Source organism: Pleurodeles waltl, chromosome 4_1 (assembly GCF_031143425.1).
Source record: "Pleurodeles waltl isolate 20211129_DDA chromosome 4_1, aPleWal1.hap1.20221129, whole genome shotgun sequence".
Taxonomy (NCBI): Eukaryota; Metazoa; Chordata; class Amphibia; order Caudata; family Salamandridae; genus Pleurodeles; species Pleurodeles waltl.
The window spans coordinates 431,795,594-431,817,944 of NC_090442.1; the positions used below are offsets into that span (position 1 = coordinate 431,795,594).

The 22,351-nt window shown below is 40.9% G+C and overlaps 1 protein-coding gene across 3 annotated transcripts in view; it reads right to left on the reverse strand.

The window, feature by feature from the left end:
- The window catches only part of HGF (hepatocyte growth factor), a 299,651-nt gene that overhangs the window by 69,634 nt on the left and 207,666 nt on the right, over positions 1-22,351 (reverse strand). The gene's annotated exons all lie outside the window — the stretch shown is intronic.

The window sequence follows — 22,351 nt, forward strand, 5'->3', positions numbered from 1 at the left end:
TCTGGCAGGTAAAGGCTTTGATGGCCATGAAACTTCTTAGCAGGGGCCAAGCTCAGTTCAAGCCCTTGAGAAACCTTGGAAAGCAGGATGTAGAAAGCAAAGTCCAGTCCCCAGGACAGAAGCAGCAAACAGCAGGACAGCACAACAAAGCAACAGGCAGAGTGGCAGTCCCTCCTATAGCATCCACCTCTTCTTCCTAGCAGAATGTCCTCAGCCCAGAAGTCTTCCAAGTATCTGGTGTCAGGGATCCAGTACCTTCCAGAAGTCTTTGTAGGGCACAAGACCCTGCCTTTCCCTGCCCTGGCCCCAGAAAGGGTCCAGCGGGGTGGAGACTACTTTGGGCAAGGACAGGCACAGCCCTATTGAGGTGCAAGTGTCAGCTCCTCCCACCACTCTATCTCAGGAAGAACCATCGGCCTGGTGATGGGCCATCAAGCTATGCAGGGCACACCCCAGCTCCCTTTAAGTGACTGTCTAGAGTGAATGCACAAACAGCCTAACTGTCATCTTGACCCAGATGTGTATTCTACAGACAGGCAGAGACACAGAATAGTTAAGCAAGAAAATGCTATTTTCTAAATGTGGCCTTTTCAAACCAAACATTCAAAAAACAACTTCACCAAAAGATGAATTTTTAAATTGTACGTTCAAAGGCCCAAACGTCACACCTCTATCTGCTCCCAATGGGAAAGTATACTTTAAAGGTATTTCAAGGCAATCCCCATGTTACCCTATGGGAGAGACAGGTCTTGCAATAGTGAAAAACAGACCTAGCAGTATTTCACTATCAGGACACGTAAAACACACCTGTACATGCCCTACCATTAAAATACGCTGCACCCTGCCGATGGGACTTCCTTGGGCCTAATTTAGCTGTAACTTACATGTAGTAAAAGGGAAGGTTTGGGCTTGGCAAGTGGGTGCACATGCCAGGTCAAAATAGCAGTGTAAAAGTGCCCACGCAGATGCTGCAGTGGCGGGTCTGAGACATGTTTAAAGGGCCACTCATGTGGGTGGCACAATCTGTGCTGTGGGCCCAGTAGTAGCATTTGATTTGCACTTGGTGCACTAGACCAGGGACATACTAGTAAATCAAATATGCCAATCAAGGACAAACTAATCACCAATACAATTTAGACAGAAAGCACTTATACTCTAGAATTGATCAGCAGTGGTAGAGTGCCCAGAATCCTAAAGCCAGCAAAAATGAAATTCAGCACAGGATCCAAACAGGAGGTCAGAAGCAAAAAGACAGGAGCAACCACACCTGACAGGTCTAACAATGTTGAACTAATGTGAACTAACAAACTTTGGTTTTAGTGTGGTCAACTCTACTATAGCCCAATCAGCAAGCCTTCTCAGCAGGGTGTGACAACATATTGGGTTATAGTAAATAATATCAACCACAAAAATAATGTTATACGATAAATATGTTGCACAAATATTGGGAAAAAAAATATCACTTTTATGTATGTTTAATATAAAGCGCAATATTTTAGCCAGCCAAATATCATGGTCCAAAATATTGACATTAGATTGGTAAGAATATATATTTGATTGTATTTGACACATTTTTAATATAATTAAATTAAAAGTTAAATTACTGTCAATTCAATTAAAAATATATACATTTTAATAACATATAATCAGTAAAACTTTAAAATAATTGTATAGATTAATACAAAAATACATTATAAATTAAAATTAATTTATAACACACGAGCACATCCCAAATTTGAAATATGATACTGTAGGAAGTTGGCACTGTATGCACTATTTCAAAGTAAGGAATAGTATGCACAGAGTCCAAGGGTTCCCCTTAGAGGTAAGATAGTGGCAAAAAGAGATAATACTAATGCTCTATTTTGTGCTAGTGTGGTCGAGCAGTAGGCTTATCAAAGGAGTAGTGTTAAGCATTTGTTGTACATACACAAGCAATAAATGAGGAACACACACTCAGAGACAATTCCAGGCCAATAGGTTTTTGTATAGAAAAATAGATTTTCTTAGTTTATTTTAAGAACCACAGGTTCAAATTTTACATGTAATACTTCAAATGAAAGGTATTGCAGGTAGGTACAGTAGGAACTTTGAATAATCAAAATAGCATATACAGTCTTCACATAAATCACATATAGCTATTTTAAAACTAGACAGTGCAATTTTCACAGTTCCTAGGGGGAGTAAGAGTTTGTTAGTTCTTGCAGGTAAGTAAACCACCTATGGGGTTCAAGTTTGGGTCCAAGGTAGCCCACTGTTGGGGGTTCAGAGCAACCCCAAAGTTTCCACACCAGCAGCTCAGGGCCGGTCAGGTGCAGAGGCCAAAGAGGTGCCCAAAACACATAGGCTTCAATGGAGAAGGGGGTGCCCCGGTTCCAGTCTGCCAGCAGGTATGTACCCGCGTCTTCGGAGGGCAGACCAGGGGGGTTTTGTAGGGCACCGGGGGGGACACAATTTAGCACAGAAAGTACACCCTCAGCAGCACGGGGGCGGCCGGGTGCAGTGTGCAAACACACATCGGGTTTCCAATGTAAATCAATAGGAGACCAAGGGGTCTCTTCAGCGATGCAGGCAGGCAAGGGGGGGGCTCCTAGGGGTAGCCACCACCTGGGCAAGGGAGAGGGCCTCCTGGGGGTCACTCCTGCACTGGAGTTCCGATCTTTCAGGTCCTGGGGGCTGCGGGTGCAGAGTCTTTACCAGGCGTCGGGATCTGGGAGGCAGGCAGTCGCGGTCAGGGGGAGCCTCAGGATTCCCTCTGCAGGCGTCGCTGTGGGGGCTCAGGGGAGGCAACTCTGGTTACTCACAGGTCTCGTAGTCGCCGGGGAGTCCTCCCTGAAGTGTTGTTTCTCCACAATTCGAGCCGGGGGCGTCAGGTGCAGAGTAGCAAGTCTCACACTTCCGGCGGGAAACGCAGTTGTTTTAAAGTTGCTCCTTTGGAAACAAAGTTGCAGTCTTGGGTGAACAGAGCCGCTGTCCTCGGGAGTTTCTTGGTCCTTCTAGAGCAGGGCAGTCCTCTGAGGATTCAGAGGTCGCTGGTCCCTGGGGCGAGCGTCGCTGGAGCAGTGTCTTTTAGAAGTAGGGAGACAGGCCGGTAGAGCTGGGGCCAAAGCAGTTGGTGTCTCCGTCTTCTCTGCAGGGTTTTTCAGCTTAGCAGTCCTCTTCTTCTTAGGTTGCAGGAATCTATCTTGCTGGGTTCTGGGAGCCCCTAAATACTCGATTTAGGGGTGTGTTTAGGTCTGGGAGGGCAGTAGCCAATGGCTACTGTCCTTGAGGGTGGCTACACCCTCTTTGTGCCTCCTCCCTGAGGGGAAGGGGGCACATCCCTAATCCTATTGGGGGAATCCTCCAGCTGCAAGATGGAGGATTTCTAAAAGTCAGAGTCACCTCAGCTCAGGTCACCTTAGGGACTGTCCTGACTGGCCAGTGACTCCTCCTTGTTTTTCTCATTATCTCTCCTGGACTTCCCGCCAAAAGTGGGGGCTGTGTCCAGGGGGCGGGCATCTCCACTAGCTGGAGTGCCCTGGGGCATTGTAACACGAAGCTTGAGCCTTTGAAGCTCACTGCTAGGTGTTACAGTTCCTGCAGGGGGAGGTGTGAAGCACCTCCACCCAGAGCAGGCTTTATTTCTGTCCTCAGAGAGCACAAAGGCTCTCACCGCATGGGGTCAGAAACTCGTCTCTCAGCAGCAGGCTGGCACAGACCAGTCAGTCCTGCACTGAACAATTGGGTAAAATACAGGGGGTATCTCTAAGATGCCCTCTGTGTGCATTTTTTAATAAATCCAACACTGTCATCAGTGTGGGTTTATTATTCTGAGAAGTTTGATACCAAACTTCCCAGTATTCAGTGTAGCCATTATGGAGCTGTGGAGTTAGTTTTTGACAGACTCCCAGACCATATACTCTTATGGCTACCCTGCACTTACAATGTCTAAGGTTTTGCTTAGACACTGTAGGGGCATAGTGCTCATGCACCTATGCCCTCACCTGTGGTATAGTGCACCCTGCCTTAGGGCTGTAAGGCCTGCTAGAGGGGTGACTTACCTATGCCACAGGCAGTGTGAGGTTGGCATGGCACCCTGAGGGGAGTACCATGTCGACTTAGTCGTTTTCTCCCCACCAGTGCACACAAGCTGGCAAGCAGTGTGTCTGTGCTGAGTGAGGGGTCCCTAGGGTGGCATAAGACATGCTGCAGCCCTTAGAGACATTCCCTGGCATCAGGGCCCTTGGTACCAGGGGTACCAGTTACAAGGGACTTACCTGGGTGCCAGGGTTGTGCCAATTGTGGAGACAATGGTACATTTTAGGTGAAAGAACACTGGTGCTGGGGCCTGGTTAGCAGGGTCCCAGCACACTTCTCAGTCAAGTCAGCATCAGTATCAGGCAAAAAGTGGGGGGTAACTGCTGTAGGGAGCCATTTCTTTACAGATACTAATTTGCATTCAATAATAAAATACAATATAAACATGCTTAACCATCACTAATAATAAATTAAAAACAACATATTTTAAAATTGTTAAACTATTAGAAATATGTTTTGATATATGCAACACAAAGAAAAAATTTGAATTACCAGTAACAAATGGTCCAAAGTGTCCCTATTATACTTCATTTTTCTTTTTGGATGTCAATCAGTAGGTGGATATCCCCCTGTAAAACCAGACATATGCCCCCAATGCCACTGTGCATCATTGCCTTCTTCAGACACTTTTTTTCCCTTTTTCTTGTAGCCTGAAATATTCTGAGGCATAAATAATGAATATATATCATTTTATATTTATGTTATATTCTGATTGTTTGCACCATTTGCTTTATTGGGGAAGCAGGAGGGACTCAACTTAATCCAGAAAAGTTTTCAAGCTGCAGTTCTCTTGTTACTGGAGGTAACCTTTTTATATTGGAGTGTTAACCTTTACTGGATTCACATACTGTGCATATATTGCATTGCAATGAGAGTCTCGGTTTGAAGGGAGTGTGTATAAACAGGTATTCAGTATTTTCTGTCCTTCATGTGACACTCTGTTACCATTGATAGCTAAACAGTGGAGTTTTATGAATGTGTGAATTGATGACCACATGGCTTGAAAGCAGATACCGTTTATAGAAACATTAGCTGTGAAAGTTGGTGTGGCTCCCTTTTTCTAGCAGTGTTTTCTTGGGTTGCTTTCAAGTAATTTCACTTCTAATTTTTAACATTTATGTATGGTCTGCACCATTCATCTTGTGATGGTTCTTTTAGTTTTGCCAGTGTGAGTGAGGCAAGGAATTAGTCCCTTTACCACACAGATAAAGTATTACCACCCTTCTCATATCTAGTGTGTGCAGTACTAATTGCAATACGTTTGCCCATTTTCTGAATTGATTGACATGGAAGATAGATTTCACTTTCAGGAGGAATTGTGGGTTTTTCCTCATGACCACTTTGTTCTTGTGCATTTTCACGTACTGCTGTATATTGTGAATTCGTACAGTTGAGGTTAAGCAATGAGAAACACCATCATCATTGTCAAGTGTTTGACTCTTGCTTTGCCTAAGGACTTGAATGGTACCATAATTAGTTGGATTAGCACCACATACAGTTTCCACCTTGGTGTGAGTGCTGATTTTGGAGGTGCAACCCTAGAATCTCACAGCAATTGCTTGGGTTTGGGTGCTGACCGCAAAGGTGCAACCTTCTCTACCCCATCTAAGAATATTTTGGTGATTGTTGTCGTGAAGAAGTTCCTTCCTATAGTACATAAGGCATACACAACTATTGCTGATATCTGTACTATGATGTATGTTTACAACAGATCAGCATTCGTTAGGTGTGTTAACTATCCAATTATTATGTTCCATGCCAAGCATATGTCAGAATCCCTTTCTTGCAATACTGGATTATTCTATTCTACTTGTTTGCATTACATTGTCATGTTATATGTCTTCCAGCCCCCCTGAATACATGGATCCGTGTGGTAGGCCAAGGTGACAGTTATTTGTCTTCAGGAGCAATGCTCCTACTCTCAAGCTTTTTGGCTTAAGGGAAGTATCTTTATTATTCTACCTTCATGCCTTCTCCATCAACCTGGAAAAACATTTTAGTCTTGCACTCTGTGGCGCTACAAGGATCATGTCATGGTTGTCTGTCTGCACTTATCACAAGAGATAACAGAGGGATTGGTGGAAAGACCTATCCAAATTTCTCTTTTGAATCTATTGACAGGGCATCCCCTTGAGATAGGTGCTGTGGGTACCTGGTAGCACATCATTTTTGGATTTATGTGGGTTGCAAAAAGGTCCATTTGTGAAGTTCCACACACTTGGAATAATCATTGTATTACCTCTTGGTTCATTTCTCACTTGTGTGAAATGTTTCCTTGTCTGAACAATCTATCCACTTTCCCATTTTGTATACCTGAAAAGTTTATAGCTGTTAGTAATATGCTTAATTTACCTATTTCCTTTGTGAGCTTTGCTAGAATGTGTATACTACTTCCCTCCTACTTTCATGAACATTGTGGTTTCTGTTGTCTGTTTCAGGACCACTCTTTCCCTCATGTCCTGGTGAAATGCTCTGAGCACCAGGAAGACTGTCTTTGGCTCAAGCACATTTATGTGCTTCACTGCCTTTTGTGAGTTTCAAAGACTCCTGATGTGGAGGTTCCATTTAATTGCACAGCATACTGTATGGCATTTATGTATTATGATGGTCACAAAAGTCACAAACGTGGATGTTTGTATGAAAGGTCTGCTACTGTGATGTTTTCTACCATCGACCGTTTCATCTCTGTCTGTACCTTCTCTGTAGCAATCATTAGATCCCTCAGTGTCCAATTGAGTGTGACCATTGGCTTCGTAAACATTCTTGGCATGGTCACATATGGAATTTGGCAAAAATAATTAGTGGGAGTCGTGAGACCGTCATACCCATTTATTCTGTCACTGCAGATACTGCCCCTTCTGGTACATGTTAGCATGCTGCTTCCATCTCAGAACACTCTTTTGTATCCTGTTCTCTGACCCTTTCAGTGTTGCTCCCAGGAATATTTTCTTCTCACCTTTACCAGCCTTTCATATAGGTAAGGGTATACATGTGTCACTTGCCTTCTCAAGTGTGTTACCACCATTTTAAGGTAAGTAATGAACACTGTTGGTGCTAATATTAACCCAGAAAGAAGCACTTTCAACTGGTAATGATAAAAGATAACCACAACCTGAAGTATTTAGTGTTCTTGCTGTTCATGGGGATAAAAAGCAGGCATCCCTGATGTCTATGTTCAGGATGCATTCCTCTTCTTGAAGAATCAGTTGACTTCTTGCGGTGTAATTATGTTGAAGCTCTGTATCTAGATGAACTTGTTTATGAATCTGAGGCTGATGATGGGAGTCAGAGTCAAATTCTATTTTGGAACCAGAAAGTATACCTAGTATACTAGGTGTTAGACCAGGCATCCTTGGTGTGGTTCCCCCTAACATTTTGCCTTCAGACCTCCTGTTTTTGCTGATCTTAGGACTCAGAGTACTTTACCACTGCTAATCAGTGCTAAAGTGCATGTGCTCTCTGCTTAATGCATTTTGACATTGTCTTAGACCCAATTGGCATATTTATTTATTATATGTTCCTAGTACAGTGCACTATATCTGCCCAAGGCTTCTTTTGGGCCTGCAGCACTGATTGTGCCACACACTTACATGTTCCCTTAAACATGTCTTAGGCCTGCCATTGTGTGTGCACTTTTCTGCCATTTTGGTCTGGCCACATTAACTGTTTGTCAGGCCCAAACCTTTGCTTTTTATATGTATATCTCCCCCTTCTGGTAGGGCCTTGATCAGCCCGAAGGGCACAGTGCAGAGTATTTAACAGGTAGAACATGTATTTGTAACTTTTACATGTCTTGGTAGTGAAAACTCCTAAGTTCATTTTTCACTAATGTGAGACCTATCTCCCCATTAGGAAAATATTGGAGATGCTTTATTACGTTTTATAAGTGTAATTTTCAAATGGAAAAAGATAGCTGACTCATGTTTGGTGTCTTGACAGTCACAATTTAAGATCCGTACTTATGGTCAAATCAGATTTTTAAATTACAATTCAAAAATGTCACTTTTAAAAAGTTGTCATTTTCTTGCCTTGGCTATTTGGTGCCTGCAGCCTGTCTCTGATCACATAATGGTGTGTAGTTGCCAGTTAGACTTTGTGGATTCTCCTAAACAGCCACACATAATGGGAGCTTAGGTATGACTAGATGGGCCATTACTGGCAGGATGGGAGAAAGGAGCTGGTTCCAGCCTCACTTACACCTGAATAGACTGTGTCCTGTTTCAATCCAAGGGACTGCATACCCCCTTATAGTTAGTCTAGAGCCAGGACAGGGAAGGCAGGTCATCTGTGCACTTCAAAGGCATGCCTCTCCCCACTTCGAAGGCTCAACTGTATTTAAAAAAGGACTTCAGACACCACCACTTCAGTACACTTCTGGACTTGTAGATGCTGCACCGGGAAGAAGGACTGATGTGCTGCTAAATGGACTGCCACTCTGTTGGACTGCTACTCTGAAGGAGCTGCTGCTTTGTTGAGCTGACCTGCAGCCTCCTGCCCTCTTGAAGAACTGGAGCTTCAACCCATCTTAAGCCCAGAACCCCAGAGGGGCTCAATGGGGCTAGACTTCTGGCCTCCTAATCGTAGCCTCAGGAACATAAGAAGCGACTAACAGCTCCTGGGCCTGTCTTCAGTGAGTTCCTGATAACCAAGAGATACCACTCAGGTCCTGGAACCTTGGTGTGGCTCGTGAGTTCTTAAATTCAAACCTTTGGGCTCTTTGCAACCCGGGAACGGACCTGTTTGCACTGACACTGCACTGCTTGAACCAAAAATCAGAGTGAGCCATTAACAGCCCATCTCTTTGCACAGCAGCATTGACTGCTCATTAGGGACTGCCTGCTTGAACTTCCAGCCGGCCAGTCCACGACATCCAGCCTGCTCTTCGAGCGACACCGATCACTGCTGGTGATTATCTCCCTGCTTCTCATGACCCCCTCTGTAGTGAACGAGACTCTTGGCTCAAAACTCAAAAGGTAAAACTTTAGCTGGACTAATCTGGGGCTGTGTCTGACTCGTGCTTTGTCACTCATCTTTTGACTTTGACCCAGTCCAGTGCGACTAAATACCTGCAGTTTCCGGTTTCTGCTTGTAGGTGCTATATTAAAGTTCATTCTTTTAAAATTCATCACTCCAGTTCTACTGATTTTATGTGTCATTTTGGTCATGTTTTATTTATTAAATGTTGCTCTCTTTTTTTAATCTGATGTGGGATCTTTTTTGTGTTGTATTTTTACTGTTGTTTTACTGGTTGAAATGTTGCATAAATAATTTGTACTTTTCTTCTAAGTGAAGCCTGACTTTTCTGTGCAAAGCTACCAGCGGCTTGAGCACAGGTTAATTCGGGGTCTGCTGTTGTCTCACCCTGACTAGGATTGTGGTTGCTGCTTGACCATGGCTCAAACCTCAGTTAGCCAGTAACCCATTTTCTAACTCTCCCTGACTGTGTTCTCATCCTGGTACATTATCTATCACTCCCTTTTGCAGTTTGTCTTGTACTCAAACCCTTTCTTTTCTCTGGCTTGAGATCTGATGGTCTATTTTCTAGCTTTATGCAATATCCATGCTTTATAATGCTGCATACCTGTTTATCAAAGGCAATTTAATTCCACTCCTTCAGGAAACCTCTGAATGATCCTTAGTTAGATCAACATTTTCGGGGAGAGGCCAACCCTCTGCTGGTCTGCCTCTTGCTTCTGGCCCTGCCTTGAAAGGGCTGTCTTTGTCTCTTAGGATACTGTCACTGAATAATTATGCATTAGTGCTTGGTTTTGTATCACAGAATTTTTGAGTGTTGGGCTGAAACGTCTTTCTGGTAGCACTGGCTGCTCTTTTGAAAAATCCTATGAACTTTAAGAACATCAATTGCTTTATTGTTGTCTTTTTCATCTTTTTGAGTAGTCTTCCACTGTCACTCCAAGCAAACGTTCCCCAGTGAAAAGCATGTTAATTGCGGATACCTGCATGCACCTTCTGTTTAAACACAGAGCCCCATATGAACTAAAGCTTGTTCCCATAGACACAAAATTGGCAAAACCCCTTGATACATCTGGCTCAGAGACCCTTAGACATGAGGTTCTTCTAAGGGTGGTATCATTGCACATCTGCCTGCTGGATGAATCAGCAACATCCAGGGCTGATTTCAGTCAGGTGTTGTCTGTCATCCTCCCCTCTTGGATGCCAGGTTTTCCCTCTTCTTGTACTGTTCTGAGAAGTATTGGTTTAATTCCTCTATCTTATCCCACTGTTATGCCCATACCTGCTCAAAAGGACATTAGTGTTGGCTAATCACTATTGTGTGGCAGTTGATCTCTCCATCTGAATTTTCACCATTTCTAATCTCTTGCTTTTGTTATCTGGTAGTGGATCGGTTTATGTTAGGGCTATTACTTTCTTTCTAGTCACAGAGACTATGATGGAGTCTGCTGGAGCATTAGTTATAATATATCTGGACCTGATTGGTTGTGAAGTACTTGTTATTTTGTCTACGCCCTCAGCATGACTACTGGAGAAAGAGCAGATTCTTCAAATGCATCTTTCCCTGCTCTAGCATGTTTGGCATCATTAGAAGTTATTGATACTTCTGCTTGAAAACTAAGGTTTAAAAAAGAGAGGATACTGCCATTTCTTCCTCTTTAAATTGCACACAATATATTTCAGCTTCCCTCTTATTGACTTATTAAACTATATATGGAAATGTAATTTTGGTGGTGATGACCTGACCTTTTGGAACATTAATCAATGCCTTCTTCTGATACGTTTGTGTTCAGATCTTGCTTCCTTATTTGGTTGCTCATGATGTTTGAGACATACAATGGTAATACTTTTCTTTCTTTTCCTAGAGGGTTTCTTGCTCTTGTTGAGGTTCAGGTGTTGCTGGTGGGTCTAAGACTCCCTGCTATACTTCCAGAGTCCCACTTTCTTATGTTCTTGCTAAGATTTAAAGACCTTTAAGGGCTTTATAGCACTTTTTTATTTTGCAGAAGGGCCACCATTTCGGCCTTAATGTGATGATTCTTCTTTCAACCTATTCTACATCCAATCCAACAGATATAAAGGAATGTGAATTTATTGGTGGGACAGATTTCCTATTCCAAATCTAGTCCAACAACACATAGGGGAAGTGCAGACATTGGGAGCAGTTGTGAGGTTGTGGATTAGTTCTCCTTGTGCTAGATGCTTCTTGCTCCATTGACTCCTTTCACTCTCTTGGATCTAGATGCCCTTTCAAAGTAAAATCCAAGTCTGATGGTTTGGCATCATAGGTCTGTTTTTGTTTCAATCCATGAGATCTTTGGTCTTTGTTTTCTCTTCATTTCCCTTGAATGGTGAAATTGCATGCCTTGTTGGGATTATATTCATAACACCCAGTAACCGCCTTCATAAATTATTTCAGAAATTTCAAAAAGTTTAGAAATACCAAATTACAGTTAAATATTGTCTGTATACTTAGAAAGAAATAGGTACTAAAGTAAAAATGAATCATTGTTAGTAAATACATATTTTTAAGATATTCATAAATCTACCATAAACACACAAGGCTACAAATATTGAACTGTGTTCAAATTGAACATTGTTTATATTTTTATTAAATGTAATGATATTTAAAAAAAAAAAAAAAAAAGAAACAACTACAAACCCCAATTCCCTCGCAGGCCACAATAGAAATATAGTAATATTGATATTCAAAAGCAAATGACATAATTCAGTAATTTAAAAAAAGTAAACATGTTAAATAATAATCCAAATCACTTAAAAAACTAACAATTATTCCCTTAATTTGCTTTTGGATTTGGTGTCAAGAGTGTTCAAGGACTTGGAGTCCAAGGGTTTTGGCTTGGTCTCTATGTCAGTACAGGCATGGATTTATTCATCTGTTCTGGATGCCTTAATGTTTTTTAGTTTTCTTTTCTTCTTCAAACCCTTTCTGCCAGCCACCTCAGTTTCATTTCTTCTAGTGTGTCATCAATGCTCTACAGTCCAAGAAAGGAGGCTTGTTTCTTTTTTTTCTATGACTGCATCATGGCATAGTGTGTTCACCTTTGTTTTTTCCCTTACTTTAAGAGTTCTAGGAAGGAATTCCTCACAGGTGTTACGCCCCTCATAATTATGGACCTTCGCTAGGAAAAGATTACAATCTTTGTTTTTGTCCTTCGGAGAGAATGTAGTGGCACTTCAGGCAAAATCTAAAAGTGATATTCTCCATATCTCCCAACTGTAGATTTTACTACCTATGTGGCCAAAGTCCAAATGAAAAGGTCTGTGTTTTTCAGTTTCCCTCAATATCTAATGTTGATTTTCTAGTGTTTTTTGGCAGTTTTATCACTTTCCTTCTGCTCCATCAGCACATTTCCCAGCAAAAATGTAATTCAGAACCTAACAGTGACAAAAACAATTTGATTTTGGTGACCTTGCACTGGAGCATTTTGAGTGTTTATATGAAATCATACGCAGTGACTATGCCCCGTTACATTTCAATGGCCACAGAAAAAAACAGATAAAAGGGACACATTGCTGGTGAAATAATGTAAAGTATGTGAAGTCAGAAAAGAGTCACAATTCAAAATTATTTGTAAAACACCAAAACAAATATAAATAATTTAAAAAAAAAACACTATTTAAAAAAACAATTAAATGAAAGTGCATAATTCAAAAAGCAAATATTAGACTGAATGCACTCAAAATAACTTAAAAAAATTCCAAAATATTAACCTTACTCTAACCCAAAATTAGTAAATGATTAAAAATAGTTCCATTTCTTAATACAATCCTACACATTTTAGGGAAAATGCTTGAATTGTTTTGTGTGAGATTGCATTTACTATTTTAACTGTAGACTAACAAGCACTGGTTAAGTGCATATAGACCCCTCCCAGCTGCAAAGACTCCAGTTCAAATGGATTACTTCTCGTATGCCTTGATTATCCTTTTTCAATCATCCTAATGAAATTGAAGTGCCTTTTTTACTCATTCCAACAGCGTATCATTTCCAGGATTTGTTTTCTGTTGATCCCTATCCGCCTTGCCTTATTACTTTGTGTTATTACTTTATGTTTACTTTTCCTCACAGTGCTTGAAAGTGAATGTTAGACTACATGCAAGTGCTTCTATAGTACTCATTAAATAAAAAAATGCATGAGGATACATTTACTACTCTCAAGTGCATTGGGCCATTTGGATTTACAAACTTCAGTCCACTAAACATTGAGGTAAGTGTATTTGTAGGGAGACTGGCAACGTTACTATTCTCACAAAACAACAATTTTACTGTTCTAACTCCATTGCAACAAACCTGGGTAAATGCACATACAGTGAGTGTGTCAGATTTACTGTTCTAAAACCAGTTCAACAAACATTGTGGTAACCGTATATTTGGTATATTTGGGAGAAAAGGCTTATCATGGTTTTGCAATATGTCTACCAAACATTGGAGAAACTGCATAGATTGAGGAGCGAGATCAGATTTACAAATCTATATCCAACCTAACAGACAGAGAGGGGAGGTCAAACATGGGGGTGGGGGTATTTCTTTTTCTACATCCAATTCAACATATATTAGAGAATGAGCATATATTGCTGGGTCAGATTTACTATTCCAAATCCAGTCCAAAAAACATACGGGAAAGTGCAGACATTGAGGGGAGTTGCAAGGTCAGAATTATTATTCAAACATTAGACAAAATGCCCACATGAGGCAATGGGTTACTCATGTAACTCCAGTCTGACAATTATTGGAGAAAGCGCATACATTGATGGGGAAGATTGACTATTCTAATACCAGTCTAACAAACTTTGGGCAATGTGCATCCAGTTATCTCCACCCCCCACATCTACCTTTTAAAAGTTATTCTTCTTCTTACTCTTTTGATAGAGTAAGAGGGAATATGTATCTCTCTTTGTTTTCCAATTTGCCTTGCATTTCGTTTTTTATTCAAATTTGCCTTGTGTTGCACAGCTTGTCATTACTTAATGTTTCTTCTTCCCTCATAGGGCTATGAAGTTAATATTAGGCAACATTCAAGTTCTTTATACAATTCATTAATCAAATACATAAATAAATCACATACACATAAAATGGGGAGATTAATTATTCCCCAGTACATTGGGGCATGTGGATTTACTAACTCAGTAAATAAACTTGGGAGGTAATGTATATTTGAGGGAGGGTGGCAAATTTATTTCAGTCCACAGAATGAGGAAGTTGCATACATTGGGGAGTTGCTGGGGTAGAGGTTGGTGTTTACTGTTAGAACTCGAGTCTAACAAACATTGGCGAATATACACACATAGAAGGGTTTCAATTTACTATTCAAACTCCAGTCTATCAAACAATTTGAAAAGTGCATAGATGAGAGGAGCGTTGCAAATGTTGTGAAAAGGACATACATGGGGCATCAGATGTACTATTCTAACTCAAGTCTAACAAACACTGGGGAAACCTTATATTTGAAGGAACGTATTAACTATACTAATTCAAATCTATCTAACAAATATTTGGTTAAGTGCAAAGATTGGATGAGTCAGATTTACTATTCTAACTCTGAACCAACCACATAGTGTAGAAAGTTCCTACATGATAGTGCATGGCAAGTGTACTGTTCTACATCCAGTCTAACAAATACTGGTGAATGTTCATACATTGAGGTATAAGATTAACTTTTCTATCTCCAGTCAAACACATTTTAGAAAAAGGACAGACATTGGGGAAGAAGGGCATGGTCAGATTTACTATCCAGACACTATTGCAACATTATGGAAAGTGCAACCATGGTGTTGGGAGAGAGCATTTACTCATGCAAATTCAGTTTGACAAATATTTTGAAAAATTCATACTTGTATTGGGGGTAAGATTTACATTTCTAACTCCACCCTAAAAACTTAGGGAAAGGTCACATTTACTCTTCTTGGTTGAGTCCAACATACAATGGTGAAATTGCATGCCTTGTTGAGATTATATTCACATCACCCAATAACCGCATTCATAAATTATTTCAGAAATTTCAAAAAGTTTAGAAATACCAAATTACAGTTAAATATTGTCTGTATATTTAGAAATAAATAAATACAAAAGTATAAATGAATCATAGTTAGTAAATACATATTTTTAAAATATGCATAAATCCACCATAAACACACAAGGCTACAAATATTAAACTGTGTTCAAATTGAACATTGTTTATATGGTTATTAAATGTAATGATATATAGAAAAAAAAAAAAAGAAAAAAAAAAGACACCAGTTCCTCCGCTGGCCACAATAGAGATATAGTAATAATGATATTCAAAAGCAAATTACATAATTCAGTAGCTTTAAAAAAGTAAACATGTTAAATAATAATCAAAATCAATTAAAAAACTAACAATTATTAGAGTAATCAATTGATACAATGTAAGATGTATATTTCATTTAACAGACTACTCCCCACAGCCCCCATTAAAGCCATTTAAAAAATAACAATAAACAGGTATAAAGATTATAGAAAATGTAAAGAATTAAGGACTTTGAATATCACAAATGTAAATATTAAACAATAATCAATAAGTAACATATATTTAAAAAATAACACCCAGTCCCCATTGCACAGTCAAAAGCCACAACAAATAATATGTTTCTACAAAAAAACACAAAATAAATTTAAAACACTGAATACAAATAATTCCTAGTTACGTTTTTATAATTAACACATGAATAAAAAAGAAATTAAAATATTATGGAACAATGATTCAAATATAATTATAAATTATAAATATAAACTGCCCACCCTATCCCCAGAAAACCCAAATATATGAAAAATACACATTACTTTATACATTTTATAAACACAATTCAACAATTTACAATAACATAATTAATTAAAAAAAATAAAAAATAACATTGGAAAAAGAATAGATTTGTGTGATATTTTGTCCATGATTGTTGACTATGATATCATAGTCAGATGATATTTTGGAGTTAATATTTAGGTGGAATACCAGTATGTGGTCAAGGAGTATGAGGGTTATATATTCATTAGTGGGGAACAATTTTTAGAGTGGGGGTGCTGGCCAACCTAAAGAGAGATTGTACAAAATAAGACAAACCTATTCAGCGGTAATAATGGAGGTCTACTAGTGCATATGGAATATACTACAAAAACATGGTTTAAATGTGATAAGGGATTTTCATTAATAGAAAGCACATTCTCAACCGGAATAGTTTTTATGTGTAACTAAAACAACAGAAGTAACCACTGCACTTCAAACTTACTTTGCAGAGTGAGGCCTCAGGTGCCTGTGACAAAATATGATGGTCCCCTTTAATGACTCTCTTTGGAAATGGTAGTGCCTTTTATCCCAAACTGGCACTGTACTGTGAGCCTTTTAATTTCAGACAGGTGCAGTTGGAGCGGGTCCACAGGGTGGGATCACAGAAAGTGGGAGCCACAACCGTGTTAGGGATGTTTTAGCCAAACTGCACTCCTTCAAGGTTAAAGAGAAGATCCTTCTAGAGACCTGCAAATGAGACTCATTCTCCTTTCAAGGAGATACTTGCACTCTCTTTGAAGACGTAGCACCAGCCACCTTATCGAGGAGAAGCAGTTCAAACCTCTGAGACCATCTGAGAAAGGAATGAGTAAGATTCAAATGGACATACCCTTTCGGCATAGCGTTTGAGCTACATAACAAATGGCACCACTTTACGGACCTGGAAGGAGCAGTGGCCCTACTGAGGCTCAATGTCTCCAGCAGCAGAGAAGAAAATGGAACAATAAATATTCAACCCTCAGAACAGCCATGAGCTACGACAAGCGAGCATTGGCACCAACAACCCAGGGGGCAACTCTTAGGCAAATGAAGGTATAGTGGGTCAACCTCTTGAAGCTTCAATAGTGATGGGGTAGACCAGCGAGGACACTGACTTCAACTTGTGGCTACTGGGGGTGGGGGAATCGAGCCCCACCCCCCACATCTCACCACCCTGTTTTTGAGCAATTAGCCCCCCGAGACAGTGGATAGACTCAAACTATTGTTCCCATCAAAGTCACCACATCGAATGCCGTTGGTCCTGGGAGGGCCTAATTGACTGCAGCCTAACTCCTGTACAGCATTTAGATGACTCTATGTAGTGTATCTGCAGATCCGGAACAAAGTCCCTAGATACACGTTTTAAAAAAGTGCTTTTTTGTTAGCAAGGAGCTCCTGCTCGTAAATTTCATACAGTTACTAAGTTATATTTGATTCACCAATGCATGTCTAGAACTACTGGCTGGGCCGTGTGGGGTAATGGGTGGGGTGGGGGGAGAGGAGGGAGGGGGAGATTCACTCGGGGCTGCCCCATTTCTCTAGTTTATAGATTCAAGGTACAGCGTCACTTAGACAAACTTTCCCTTACCTATGACGGGTACTATAGGTACCTGGAATCTCAAAGGACTAAATTCCCCTCATAAACAAACCAAATTCTGGAAATACATTTTAGATCGTAGGATTAAGATAGTTTCCTTGCAAGAAACCCACATGAAACAAACTGAGGAACACAGGTTAAAACACAAAACATACCCCTAATTTATAGATCATTGGCCACTTCGTCATGAATGGGGTGGCCCTGCTATATCACTCCTGTCAATTCCAAGCACTGTATGTGAAGCTAGATAAGGATGGTGGAATGTTGGTGCTAAAAAGTCTCATGAGTGGACATTAATGTACCATAGCAACAATTTATGATCCAAGCTCGAATCAGACAGAATTCTTGATTCCTTTCTCAATCAACTAGCTGGGTTCGCCGAGGGAGAGATAATAGTGCTGGGGGATTTAAATCTTGTGTGGGATCCAGAATTAGATAGTGCCCACCCACAGAGGTTGCAGACAGGTATATTTGTACAACCCTGAAGCCTATGTTCAACCCCACCACTAAAGATTACACTTTCTTCTCCCATTCACGCTCCCAGCTTGACACACATCTTTGTTAGCCAAATACTACAGCAGGACATTCGCTCATCTACTATGCACTATATAATGATATCTGGTCAAGCAATGGTAGAGGTCACATTGGACTGGTCGGGACCAAAACCCTTCTTTCACCGATGGTTTTTCGGGCTTCCCTGACACAGTACTGGCTCCTCTGCAATGACCTTAGACTGACTATCAGAGAATACTTTCAAAGGAATGTCCCAAAGGACACTAACATGTCTACAACTTGGCATTAGAGGAAGAACACCTTGCAGTAGAAAGAGCCCATAAAGAATCCCCTACTCCTGCTTTACCGCAGAAAATAACTGCACTCAGGGATAAAGTTGCAGCTATCTATGCCAATTAAGCTGAACTTACTCTATTACACCTCAGACAGACCACTTATGAAAACAGAAACAAAGGGGCATATTTATACTTTTTGGTGCAAAACTGCACTAACGCAGTTTTGCATCAAAGTGTTTTGCACCTGCTTGCACCATTCTTGAGCACCAGCTGGGCATCATATTTATGGAATGGTGCAAGCCGGCACAAAAGGTAAACTACCGTAAAAAAAAAATCTGTTAGCCAGGTGCAGATGGAGGTATTGGAGAAGGGGGTTTTGCACTAAAAAATAACGTTAGGTAGGTTAGAGTAAAAAAATGACTCTAACCAGCCTAGCATCATTTTCTGGCACAAAGCCATCCATACCACATGACTCCTGTCTTAGAAAACACAGGAGTCAGGGCCACCACCCCAATGGCCAGCACAGGGGACCAGGGTTCACTGGGCATGGCCATTACACCCATTTCAGGCCCCCCAATGGCACTTTTAAAACATAAATAAAATGCTTACCTGTACTTACCTATACTTACCTGGGATGAGGTCCTTCATTCTCTGCGGTCCCTCTGGTGTGGGTGGTGGTGTCCCTAGGGCCTGAGGAGGGCACCTGTGGGCTTATTCCATGGTGTTCCACCACAGAAATAGTCCCACAGATCCCCTAACGCCTGCCCTGACCGAGGCGTTAAATAATGGTGCATTATTTGACCTCTCCTCCCCTCCGTGCGTGATTTTAGCACGGGTGGATAAATATGGCCTTAAGGTCATAGGGTCATTTTTTGCAAAGAAACACCTACCATGCATCTCATTGCCGCAAGGTAGGTTTCCACATCCAAAAAATTACTTTAATTCCAGAACTTTGGCACTAGATTGGTCTAGCACCAACGTATAAATATGGAGTTAGTTTTACACCGAATTCACCCAAAACAAGTATAAACATGCCCCAAAGTAGGTACACATCTAACCCAACAGTTACAATAGAAGCAGTAAAATGACTATATAGGCCCAATCCAAACCTCATCAGGGGATTTGACTCACACAAAAGAATGGAAAGCAAAGGCTTTTCAAGATTTTTCTAAGACGCTGTATTTCAGAGACTAGAGACCCACACACACAATATAAACATTCAGCCAACACCACTCTCCCTAAACTCTCAACAGCTCAGCAGGAAAATCTTGCTGAGCCCATTAGACCAGACGAAGTCCAAACTGCAATTGATCCTCTCAAACTCAATAAATCCCTAGGCCCAGACGGGCTGATGGCCCACTTTTATGAAATGTTCGAAATTGACCTGGTTCCTTATTTGACCACCCTCTTTAACTCTGTTTGTGAGTCATAATCGATCACCCCATCAATGGGAGAAGCCATCATAACAGTGATACCAAAAGCTGGTAGAGATCCGAGCACTTGTTCTTCATACAGGCCGATCACTCTATTAAACTTAGATACTAAACTGTATACCAAAATACTAGCTAATAGATTTGAAGGCCTCATGCCAGACTTGATCCATCCAGATCAATCCAGCTTTATTAAAGGACAGCAGACTCATGACAACCTCTGTCGAGTGACCCATCTTATAGAAAAAGACACTAAGAAAAAGATCCCGGTAATCTCTTGGCCTTAGATGCTGAAAAGCCCTTTGATTGGAGACTGCATTGATTGGTCATTCCATTCTTTCTACACTCACTAACACATTTTAGGTTTGGGTATATTTATGACACAGATATAGGCCATGTATGCCCACTCCCGCTCAAGAGTCTTTGTTAATGGTCTAGCCTCCAACTATTTCCCATTGGAATAAGGTATACAACTAATATTTGCCCTCAGTATTTAACCCTTAACGACTAGAATTCTACAGTCCCCACTCATCCAAGGAATACCCTTTTCAACGAATCACAATTTTTCACTTTTTGCAGGCTATGTACTTCTTACATTAACATCCCCTCAGTCATCGTTTGCTAGCACTGCAAGCAGAATTGAGGGAGTTTGAACCAGTGGTAGGATTTAAGGTTAATCTCACCAAATCCTTCTTAGTAAATCTGACAATCTCATCGAGGGAGATGTAGAGACTAACTCTCAGTACGCCATTCAACATTGCGAAAAGAAAGATTACATATGAAGGCATCAACCGCCCACCAAGGGTGCAAGACATATTTAGGGCCAATTACCCCCTCCACTCTTATGTAGACTCCAGCAAGACATGTATAAATGGACCCCCCTATACTTAACCTGGTTAGGGCAAATAAATGCTATCAAAATGATGGTCTTGCCGTGTTTTTTATATCTCTTTTAAGGACTTCTGGTGGAAGTTGACAGGCAGTTTTTTATAACACTGCGATCAATGCTTACAGCCTTCATGTGGAAAAAGGGTACAGCCTTCCTTCCAAGTACACTCCTGTCCCTTCCCAAAACAGAAGGCGGATTATCACTACCGAACTTCCCCCTTCACTATAAGGTGGCACAAATTTGAGTGATTACATAATGATCTTTAAGAGAATCCAATAAACACACTGGCTCCGTATGGACAGGGCGATTGTGGGAAAAACTAAATGGGATTTGCTTTGGAAGTCCAAGGCCAACTGCCTACCTGAGTACTCCAACTAAAACCACTCTGAAAGCATGGGATGATGTTGCTAGCAAACAGTGACTGACAACCTTTCCTTCCCCACATACGCCGATTCACTTTAATAAAGGTTTCCCCCTGCTATAACCACACAGCCCTTTGACCGGTGGAGGGAAGAGGGAGTCTAACTACCTCTTACTTGTTCCATTATCACTATAATCAACTTAAACCTTGGGTATCTTGTCCAATGACTTGACAAGCAGCTACAAGGTAGATGCTTCTGCTACAGAAATGAGTACGTAAACAGGAAGGATCCAAGGGGACTATTTCTGTTATATACTCTCTCTTAGCTTCTTCTAGCACAACTCCTACTTTGAGAGACAGAAAACTCTGGGGCCAAATCCTGGGGACAACTATTATCATTATCCCAGAGCAATGGGAGAACCTATGAAGAGACACCCCACAATTCAACCGATCACTGGGTCTTCGAGAAGCCCACTACTAAGTACTTTATGACTGGTACTTGCATCCAGCCAGGCTTCAAAAGACTTATCCTGACATATTTGGCAGATGATGGAGAGGATGTGGGTTATTGGGTGAATTCCTCCACATATGGTGGGTCTGTCCCACAATCTGGCTGTACCGGTCTGAAATACTTGGCTAGATGAAGAGATATCCCCTAATACAAACCCTATTGGCCTACAGAATCAAGACCTTAAACACCAAACAGTTGAAAACAGATCTATAATGTGGCTCTGTTTAGGAATTGCCAAGATGGTTTTGGCTGCAGCCTAGAAAAAGAAAACCACCCCCTCATTATCGCAATGACACGTCTGCCTTTGGCAGGGTGATAAAGCTTGACAGACAAAATCATGGACATCCGTACAGACTTTTAATTTATATAGGGCCCGTTAGTGCAATACCTCTTTGTAGGTCTTCCTTTATTCTCTTGCCCCACATGCACAAGATCACTCTATCTGTTCCACACTTGAGACCTCTCTCCTACTGCTATTCCCTACAGCCCATATCTGCAAATATACTGTATGAAGCACAATACAATTATGACCCTATCCACTGTAAATGGCTAGTACCAGCTTATCTTAGACATGCACCTCTTTTTTATTGTTTTCTGTTCATTGTAATGTTGAAATTGTTATACATTTGTTCTACTCAGTCCCCTTCCCCTCTTGTTGTTTCTTGTTCTCTGGTTACTTGTTCAGGGACTGGGGAGGTGGTTTAGTTTACAGCTCATGCTTAGCTTGTAGAAGGATACAGCATTGCAACTGGTTGGCTGATTGTGTATGGTCATTCTTTACTTATACAAGCTCTGAGCAACACTGATTTTTACAATGGCTAGACTTGGACTGAAGTTCACCTGGAATGTTGTAATGTATGGCTTTTTGTTAATGTCAAAAGACCAACAAAAATAGTTTGACAGAAAAAGAATATT